Here is an 11,099-nt window from a genome sequence, read left to right as displayed (position 1 = left end):
GTCTGTGAACACGTGCCATCCCTGGATCCCTCCTTTCAGCCCAGGGCTAAGGGCCCTGGGTCTCTCACCCACAGTTCTCCTTAACTAGGGGAGGTTTATTAGACACAGCCCCACTCTCCTCCACTTCTACCCTGACATTGGCTCTAGGAACACAAAAGTGCAAGGAGAGTCGAGATTTACAAGACAGTAAAGAGAGCCGCATTCATATTTCAGAGGTGACTTTGCATGTTGTCCCCTGGTGTCCTCCTTCTGCATCAAGGTAAGAATTTACCTGTCCTAGTGCACAGAACATTGAGGAACTCACACCTCTAAGTTAGAGGTGCAGTAGCCCTTAGAGACCTCTGATTCCACCCTCTCAAGTTACAGATGGAGAAACCGAGGCCCAAAGATGAAGAAGGGACTTAGAAACCCTGCAGTGGAGCCAGGACCAGAAACCTCTTCTGCCCCCACAGCCAGTGCTTTTTTTCTACCCTAGCTCATACCCTGCTGCTTCTTGCGCCCACGTGCAGGCTCAACCATGTGTGCGCTAATGCAGGCTGATGGCTTCTGGGAGGGTCACACATGGAGCCACACACCGGCCCATTCACTCTGACACATACCCCAGCTGGCTGTCCCCTGATACATATTCCTCCGTCCCCATTCACCGCCACCTACCCACCCCCCATCCCCTCCACCCTGCATCCCCTCCACCACCCCTGCCCAAGCACGCAGCCAGTCCCACATTGAATCACATGCTCCTCCCTGCCGGTGGCCCTGGGTCTGTCTCTCTTTGTCAATATGACTGTCCACGGCTGCGCAGAGAAGAGCTGGGCTCAGAGGTGCACCTGGGGCGGGGAGACGGGGGAGGGGGGCAGCACAGGGGCGCTCAGTGCAACAGAGCTGGGATGTGTGTGTGTGCGCATGTGTGTATGTGTGTGCATGTGTTTGTGTGTGCGCGTGCGTGCGTGTGTGTGTGTGTGTGGTATTTGTATGACTGTAGGCTGGATTCAGAAGTCTCCCCTGGGAGGCTTGGGGCCCAGCCATACCTTAGATAAAGCAGAGCAAGAGAAGGAATCTTTATTGTTTAGAAAAAGAGCAGGAGGGGAAAAGAGACAGGGTTAAACAGCCTGCAAAAGATAAGCCCAGGAGTGGAGGCCTATTCTGGCAGAGACCGGGAGCGTCCTGGGGAAGCAGCCAGGCAGCTTTCCAGAAAGTGTGAGCTCACGGGCCACTAGACATTAGCCTGGGCTGGGGTGGGGTGTGGTGGAAGTGGGGGCAGCCTCTCTAGAGCCTGGAGGAGCACTGCTGAGTTGAGGAGGGGCCAGGCAGAGGCCTCTAACTACAGAGATATGAGGATGATAAGTCTCTTGGGCTGGATGCTGTTGGACTGTGCCTGACACATCATGGGTGCCAATCCTTGATTACTAGATGGATGAATGAATGAGTACGTGAATGAATGAATGAATGGGCTCTGTCTCCCTTTATCACCATGAAGGAGCCCAGCCCAAGCCCACCTCACAGACAGGGCTGGCTGCTTGCAGAGAGGTTAAAGTAAGTGGTGCCTCAGGAAAGAACCTGAGCCTCTTCCTTGTATGTGCAGTAGATGGGGCCCTGGTTCCTCATCTGCATGGGCAGCAGAGCCCCTCATGGCCATGTCATCTAACCTCCCTTCCCTTCTGTTTCGATGGAGAAACCAAGATTCAGATTGGGGCATGAAGTTGCCAAGATCCCATAGCCCACTGGTGACAGAGCTCAGCCTGGAACTTGCTTTTTTTCACCAGGTGTCAGCATCTGCTATTTCTCCTGGCTGCCACCTGTCTCTGTCACCTCTACAGCAGTGCCCTCAGCCTCAATGGTTTCTGGGCCTGGGAGAGCCATGGGGAAACCAGGAAGGGTGGAGAAAAAATAAGAAAGATGAGAGATGAACTGGGGCAGCAGAGGCAGGGCCCCCTGGCTGTGAATAGGGGCCATGCCCCTTGGAGAGAAAGATCTGCTGCAGCCCCTTCTGCCCATCCTGACACTGGTGAGGCTAAGCCAGGTGCCCCTCACTCCCAAAGGTCCACGGGGCAAGGCGTGTGTTCCCCACACACCACATGATGCACAGGCATGCACACACACAAGCCCAGGGTATGTGTCCCACCGTGTGACAGAGGCGATGGTTATGGAGACAGTCTCCATCCCCCCCCCCCCCCTCACAGCAGGGCCTGGCATTACAGCTAGAAGGAAGTATTGGGTGGCTTGGGGGACAAAGGCCCTCGGAGTCCACACGCCTGGTGGATATTTTTCTTGTTAACAAACAATACTGCTTGCATAACTGGAACTGGCTAGACAGTGTGAGAAATGTTTAGGGCTTGAGAAAAAGCAGGAGGAATAAATAGCCACAAAGCCACAGGGTCCCATGGGCTGCTTTTCCTAAGGACATTCTGCTCCCCCACCCTCCTACACTCACATGAATGGAAGGGAGGCTGCAAAGATGGGTCAAGCCCTCATCTCAGTGGCCCAGACTGGCCCTATCAGCCCACAGGGCTCTCCTCTGTGGGCAGAACCTGAGGTTCTCTGTAGCCTCTCATCTTCCTGCCCAGTTGGCTAAGCACTCCACTGCCCCCCAGGCCTGACTCCTCATCAATTCTGTCTCTAGGCTATGTCCAGGCTGGAGAACACTGGTCGGACAGCTGTCAGGGCTGGGGCCAAAGGAATGTCTCTACACACCCTGGTTCCATCTACAGAGTGAAGCCAGTTGTTTCAATTCAGCTCTAACCTTGCCCCAATCTTAGCCTGAATTTCAGTGATAAAGCCAGCCCTGAGATGGGAAGCAGTGGCTTAAAGGCCTGGGAAAGATGGGGGTGGGGTGAAAAAGGAAGCTAATTTTAGCAGATTTAAGAGAACTACTTTGCCCCAAAAGTGGCCAACTTCTTTATCTCCTTAGCTAGTCCCCTGGCCCTGAAGAATGTGTAGCTGTTATCTTAAAGCAGAGGGCTAGGATGAAAGCTCAAAGGAAAATGTGCCAGGATGCTTTACCCAGCTGCTCAAGAAGTCACCCATCTGAATGTAAGGGTAGGCGTGCAAAGCAAGAGAGCAAACTGACAGGATACCTGCTCCCCTTGGTGGCCCAGGCCAAACCATCCAGGTCAAGGACCACGTTTTGATAAACACTTGTTCCAGAGCAAGTAGGGTATACAGTAAATGACCCCATGACATCCAAAATTCCGCTATTCTAGGATTTGGGGTGTTGTTGTTCAGTCGCCAAGTCATGTCCGACTGTTTGCTACCCCATGGACTGCAGCACACCAGGCTTCCTTGTCCCTCACCATGTCTCAGAGTTTGCCCAAGTTCATGTCCATTGCATCGGTGATTTGGAGTGGGGAAGCATCAGAAACATTGCCTTCTCTGGCTCCTTCTGCTCACTTATTTTGAAGACACCAAAGTTCCTGTCTCCATTCCCTGTGTCTTTTCTGGATTCAAGACTTCCTAGAATTTCATTTTCTTCACACTCACCTCTGCCTTTCCTATCCTCAGAAAATCCCTACCACCTTTTGGGAGTGGGACTCCTTGAAAAGAGTCCACTCTAGTCACTAAACATCCCCACTCCAGTCCTAGCTCTGCCTGCCCCCGGAAAATGGGTAAATGGAATCTGGTGACTGGCACCCCTGGGTCCCTAAATGAGAAGCATGTTTGTTTATAGCCAGATGAAATCCATCCCTCCTCCCACCCCTTCCCCCAGCCACGTCTGTGTATATGTCTCAGAAGTTCCTGCCATGGCCTCTATACCAAGCTGGCTTCTCCCAACCTTCCAAGCCCTGGATCCCTTAGAGGAGGGGCTGAGGCAGCTGCCACATTCAGCGTGGCAGAGCCGCTAGCTCAGTACAAATCAGAAACACATTGGAGGCAGGCAGGGCGGGAGCAGACAGGCCGGGGCTGGGGCCCATTAAGGCCGGAGCCCGGCCACGCTGTTTGCCGTCTCCACACAGGTTTCAGGTCTGCCTCCTGATTGTTTGTTTGTCTCGGTGATGAGAAAGACCAAGAAGGCAGCTGACAAGGACCATGGGGGGTGGGAGGGGGAGGCCCTGGCTCTCACCATTCTCCCCACCCTGGAACTCATGGAGTGCAGGAGAAGCAAGCTGCCACTGCCTCGTTTCCCTACCCCCACCCCCAAATTCCAAACAGATGTGCAGTCAGATTCTTCCTCTCCTTGGTTGGGAGAAACAAAAGAAATTAAAAATGGGACCCTAGAGACACTACTTTTGGGAGTACCCTAGTATAAAATAGGGATGAAAGGGAGATACAGGAAGGATTTCCAGAGATGCAGGTAGATGGGAGAAGTGGAAGCAGCTCAACCCTCTCCTAAAGACAGGTTTGTGAAGATTCCTATCCGGGGTTGGGCAGTTGTTTGGGGGGAGGGGGTGTGCCTGGAAGGATGATTGCTCTGGGAGGTCCCACTGAGTTTCAGATGGAAAGGATTCAAAGATGTCTGCAGACATGAATAGAATCTCTATATCTTGATTCACTGAGTCCTGACTTAATCAGGGCTGGCGTTTGCCATCATGGAGTCTGGCCCTCTCAGAGATAGAGGCTCTGCGGCCCAGAGTGGGGAAGACATTGTTCAGTGGCACAGCAGACCAGACTCTGGAATGTCTAGATTGGAGGCCTCCTGACTCCCTGTCCAGTTCTCCCTTCATTTTACGCTGCTCCCCTTGCTTGGTGTTCTCTGATTTTCTAGGCAGACACTCCAGCCCTCTCAGTCTGTCTGGCCCCAGCTCCAACCGAGGGTCTGGGCCGACTCTCGTAGGCTCTCTGTGAAGTCTGAAAGTTCTCTCTGGATTTGCTTGGTAGCCATGTTCCTCCATGAGGAAAGTTTTTACTAGTGCCTGCCCTCCACCCACTGCCCAGGCCAGCTTCAAACATCCAGAGTTGGCTGTGGGCAATGTGATCAAATGGTGAGCACCCAGCTCAGGTGACAGGGCCAGTGACCTTGTCTCTGGCAACATCGCTTCCAGACTGCCACTGGCTAGGCCTTCCCCTGAGCAGGAGAGTCTCGTGTCCAGCCCTGTTACTGTCTCTGTCTAGCTCCCCCTCCTCTGAGATCCGCCTGCCTCCTGGCCCGGTCTACCCTAGCCCTCATCTCCATCCATGCCCACCTGAGGCCAGGCTGTTCCTGGATGCCCTCTGTGTTCCTGGCAGGGCTTGGCCATAAATCCCCATGCTGCTACTGCTAAGTTGTTTCAGTCGTGTCCGATTCTGTGCGACCCCATAGACGGCAGCCCACCAGGCTCCCCCATCCCTGGGGTTCTCCAGGCAAGAACACTGGAGTGGGTTGCCATTTCCTTCTCCAATGCATGAAAGTGAAAAGTGAATGTGAAGTCGCTCAGTCGTGTCCGACTCTAGTGACCCCATAGACTGCAGCCTACCAGGCTCCTCCATCCATGGGATTTTCCAGGCAAGAGTACGGAGTGGGGTGCCATCGCCTTCTCCGATAAAAATCCCCATATGTGCCCACTCATGTGCACGTGCGCTTGATGTGTGCACATACATACCCTGTTTCCATAAGTCTGGTGATGGCTGTTCCACTATTTGGGCCTCTGGAGCTGGTTTAGCCTCACCTACCATTAAAACTAGCAGCCCAGCCATCACCCACAATCCACTGTCCACTCAAAGCCCTGGCCCCAAGGGCCTTTTGAAAACTCCTGACTGTGTCAGTGTCCACGCTGGTGTTGTCAAAGATCAATACTAAGTAACAGGTTTGGGGAGATAATGGCTAAGGAGATCAGATTCTTTTTCCGTGCTCTTGTACTCACACCTCCTTCCCTCTCTCTCTCTCTCTCACCCTCCTTCCCTCCCTCTCCATCTCTCTTTTTTCTTGCAGTAAATTCCAACCAGATGGGCAAGCCTTCTTTCCCACTTCTGAAGTTTAGGGGGAATATCAGCCATGGGGGAACAAGAAATCACTCCCTTCCTCAGACTGGATCATCCCAGCCCCACCGGGTCTCCTATTCCAGTGCCTCACGCCTCACCGGATTAGACCAGATATTAAAAAGTATTTCTTAAATCCTTTTTGTTCCGAGTCTACTATTGACACTTGTGCTTCTCTCTCAGCAGGGCCTCAAACAGGATGGGGGGGGATGAGAGGGGAAGGGAGGGGAGCAGGACCCACTTTCAAGGATTCGGCTATCTGCAGGGCCAGACCCAGGCTGCAGCCCCATTATCAGGGGAAAGAAGAGCTCAACTCCTGGGCATGACCGAGAATATCAATGGAGTGTTGTGTCTGCCCGGACGTGCTCTCTAAGCCTAGAGACGAGCACAGACAGAAACGGCAGCTTTTGGAGCAGTCAAGTGCCGCTTCTTGCTTTGCAGCAAGAGCTGGGTCTTGTTATTTGAGCTACAGACAGATGGACTTATATGTCTCTGTGTGATTTTTCCTTTAGAGAGCCAAGGCCCAGAATCCCTATGCATGGCAGAGATGGGACAAAGCTTCTCACATCTAGCGATGGTCCCAGAAAAAGCAGTGGGGACCTCAGTTGGGCTGAGCCGCCTTGTTTTCTGGTCTGCTGCCTCTTATGCACACAGCTGTGGCCATGACCCCAGCCTCAGCTGAAACTTCAGCTGACACTTCCTCAGCTGGACTCCTGGTTTGGGGGTCAGCATCATCCACAGCAGGTCTCACACCAGCGTGTGCCTGTCTTGTACTCCATATCTAACAGCTAGCCCCTTAACCCATCAGACTGGGCCCATCCTAGGACCACAGAAGGACACCATAAGAATACAATCCTGCCTTGCTTCCCTAATGCGTGTGTGCTCAGTTGCTCAGTTGTGTCCTACTCTTTGTGACACCCATGGACTGTGGCACACCAGGCTCCTCTGTCCATGGAATTTTCCAGACAAGAATATTGGAGTGAGTTGCCATTTCCTACTCCAGGGGATCTTCCTGACCCGGGAAGATTGAACCCACATCTCTTGTGTCTCCAGCATTAGCAGGTGGATTCTTTGCCACAGCACCACCTGGGAAAGCCCTACTTCTCTGATGAGTAATGATCATAATGTATAGCTACTATGTGCCAGGCACTGTTCCAAGGGCTTTACAGGTATCCTGTGACATAGGAACTCTTAGCATTACTCTCATTTTACAGAAGAGAAACCTGATGCACAGAGAGGTTAAGTTATTTGTCTAAGGTAACAGAACTCGTAATTGGCAGAACTGGGATTCAGCCCAGTGTAGAGATCAGATCCATAAGAATATAATCACTGCCCTCCAGGACTGCTACTCTCACCCCATCCTCCTAGTCTTCCCAGGATTGCAGTCAGACCTCCCAACCTCATGCCCTGTGACTCTGCCTCCATGAGGCAGAGACCTATCAGAGTCTCCTTCCCAGATACCACCCACCTGCCTGACTCTAGCCTAGACTCTGACTCGGGGCTTGCTGACCTTCCTGCCTGCTGGTCTGGACCCTGGCTCCTTGCATCAGTTGGGACATTCCTCCATTACCTATCCTGCCCTATCCAAGCATTTCTTCAGAACTGACAGGATGGTTACTGCTGCTGGAGATTTAGCACATTGCTGTCCAATAGAAATATAATGCAAGCCATGTATGAACTGTTCTAGTAGCTAGGTTTAAAAAGTAAAACAAGAAAGTTAAATGAATTTTAATAATGTCCTATTTCACTCACTATATATAAAATACTATCATTTAAACAAGTAATCAATGTAAGAATTATTAATGAGATCTTTTACTTTCTTTTTTCACAGTCTTCCAAATCCAGCGTGTCCTTTACATTTCCAGCATATCCAACCTGGGCGCTACCAAGCTGAACAGCATATATCTAGAGGCAGACTGTGGATCTGAGGAACCCCTGGGATGGAGGTAACTGAAGTAACCCGGGGTGGGGGTAGATGGTGCACTGTGAGAGGTGGGGCAGAAAGGATGCTGACTTGGGGGTTCAGAGACCCCGGTTCTCCTCTTGGTGCTGATGCCAAGTCACTGGTAAGCTTGAGCAGCCCCCTCACCTTCTCTGGAGACTTCAGTGAGAAGGTTTGCCTAAAGACCCTTCGACTTGGAACATTCTACTCCCACACCCTTCCTGTCCCCTCCACACCCATAGTATCTAGTTATCAGTAAAAACAAAAGCCAGTAAGTGATGAGTTCCCTTTCTTAAGAATATACAACTGTGGCCTCGTCTTCCTTTTCTGGAAATAACCCTGGTTACCTGGAGCTTGGCCCTTTATTCCTCATAACAGTGGGCTTGGCCTTGGACTATCACTGACTGTCTCCTAAACCTGTGCAAATAGATTGGTCTATTGGTCTAGACTGGTCATGTTTCCAATCACAGAGCAGTTTGAGCAGAGGCAAGCTCAGTGATGTAGTGTGCGATCAGGCTTTGCCTTTCTAGCTTTCTAGAAAACCTGGCCAGCTCAGTTTGTTTTTTTTTGCTTTTTTTTGCATACATCCCCCTCCATGATCTATGTATCCCACACCAACCAAAAGGGCTTTGATAGAAGCTTTACTGTATGGATCTTAGACCATGGGAGAAAACTAGGCATATGAAATGTACTTTTACCAACTACACACACTCTTGGGAATTCTGTAATCCACAGCCCCCACGCCCCTGCCTTCCCACCCCATTCAGACTCACTGGCTGAAACTGAAACCGTAGAGCCTCCAGAGAAGTTTTTTAGGCATGGTTCTGATCCTGAGAGTTGAGCAGACAAGGACGTTTCCAAATGGTTTGGACTGGTAACAATCCAACTGGAACAGTGTTGGTGCATTAAAAAAAAATTCTTCTGAAGAAAATATAACCTGTCTAAAATTAGTATTGGAGTAAAGTGACCTTCTTATCAGTTCAGTTCAGTTGAGTCACTCACTCATGTCCGACTCTGCAACCCCATGGACTGCAGCATACCAGGCCTCCCTGTCCATCACCAACTCCTGGAGTTTACTCAAACTCATGTCCATTGAATCAGTGATGCCATCCAACCATCTCATCCTCTGTAATCTCCTTCTCTTCCTGCCTTCAATCTTTCCCAGTATAAGGATCTTTTCCAATGAGTCAGTTCTTCACATCAGACGGCCAAAGTATTGGAGTTTCAGCTTCAGCATCAGTCCTTCCAATGAATATTCAGGACTGATTTCCTTCAGGATTGACTGGTTTGATCTCCTTGCAATCCAAAGGACTCTCAAGAGTCTTCTCCAACACCACAGTTCAAAACCATCAATTCTTTGGTGCTCAGCTTTCTTTACAGTCCAGCTCTCACATCCATACATGACTACTGGAAAAACCATAGCTTTGACTAGATGGACCGTTGTCGGCAAAGTAATGTCTCTGCTTTTTAATATGCTGTCTAGGTTGGTCATGGCTTTTCTTCCAAAGAGCAAGCATCTTTTAATTTCATGGCTGCAGTCACCATCTGTAGTCATTTTGGAGCCCAAGAAAATAAAGTCTCTCACCATTTCCATTGTTTCCCCATCTATCTGCCATGAAGTGATGGGACCAGATGCCATGATCTTAGTTTTCTGAATGTTGAATTTTAAGCCAACTTTTTCACTCTCCTCTCTCACTTTCACCAAGAGGCTCTTTAGTTCTCCTTTGCTTTCTGCCATAAGGGTGGTGTCATCTGTGTATCTGAGGTTATTGATATTTCTCCTGGAAATCTTGATTCCAGCTTGTGCTTTATCCAGCCCAGCATTTCTCATGATGTACTCTGCATATAAGTTAAACAAGCAGGGTGACAATATACAGCCTTGACGTACTCCTTGCCCGATTTGGAACCAGCCTATTGTTCCATGACCAGTTAGTTCTAACGGCTGCTTCTTGACCTGCATACAGATTTCTCAGAAGGCAGGTAAGGTGGTCTGGTATTCCCATCTCCTGAAGAATTTTCCATAGTTTGTTGTGATCCACACAAGTCAAAGGCTTTGGCATAGTCAATAAAGCAGAAGTATTTGTTTTTCTGGAACTCTCTTGCTTTCTCAATGATCCAGCGAATGTTGGTGATTTGATCTCTGGTTCCTCTGCCTTTTCTAAATCCAGCTTGAACATCTGCATGTTCACCATTCACATACTGCTAAAGCCTGGCTTGGAGAATTTTGAGCACTACTTTGCTAGCATATGAGATGAGTGCAATTGTGCAGTAGTTTGAACGTTCTTTGGCATTGCCTTTCTTTGGGATTGGAATGAAAACTGACCTTTACAGTCTTGTGGCCACTGCTGAGTTTTCCGAATTTGCTGGCATGTTGAGCACAGCATTTTCATAGCTTCATCTTTTAGGATTTGAAATAGCTCAGCTGGAATTCCATCACTTCCACTAGCTTTGTTTGTAGCGATGCTCCCTAAGACCCACTTGACTTTACATTCTAGGATGTCTGGCTCTAGGTGAGTGATCACACCATCATGGTTATCTGGGTCATGAAGATCTTTTTTGTATAGTTCTTCTGTATTCTTGCCACCTCTTCTTAATATCTTCTGCTTCTGTTAGGTCCCTACCATTTCTGTCCTTTATTGTGCCCATCTTTGCATGAAATGTTCCCTTGGTATCTCTGATTTTCTTGAAGAGATCTCTAGTCTTTCCCATTCTATTATTTTCCTCTATTTCTTTGCATTGATCACTGAGGAAGGCTTTCTTATCGCTCCTTGCTATTCTTTGGAACTCTGCATTCAGATGCTTATATCTTTTCCTTTCCTTTTCTCCTTTGCTGTTAGCTTCTCTTCTTTTCTCTTACCTTGATTCATGGACCTAACATTCCAGGTTCCTATGCAATATTGCTCTTTACAGCATTGGACCTTGCTTCTATCACCAGTCACATCCACAGCTGGGTATTGTTTTTGCTTTGGCTCCATCCCTTCATTCTTTCTGGAGTTATTTCTCCACTAATCTCCAGTAGCATATTGGGTACCTACTGACCTGGGGAGTTCCTCTTTCAGTATCCTATCATTTTGCCTTTTCATACTGTTCATGGGGTTCTCAAGGCAAGAATACTGAAGTGGTTTGCCATTCCCTTCTCCAGTGGACCATGTTTTGTCAGAACTCTCCACCATGACCTGTCCATCTTGGGTGGCCCTACACAGCCTGGCTCATAGTTTAACTGAGTTAGAAAAGGCAGTGGTCCATGTGATCAGACCTTCTTATCACCAAG

This window comes from Bos indicus, chromosome X (genome assembly GCF_029378745.1).
Source record: "Bos indicus isolate NIAB-ARS_2022 breed Sahiwal x Tharparkar chromosome X, NIAB-ARS_B.indTharparkar_mat_pri_1.0, whole genome shotgun sequence".
Classification (NCBI taxonomy): Eukaryota; Metazoa; Chordata; class Mammalia; order Artiodactyla; family Bovidae; genus Bos; species Bos indicus.
This window is presented reverse-complemented; position numbering follows the sequence as displayed.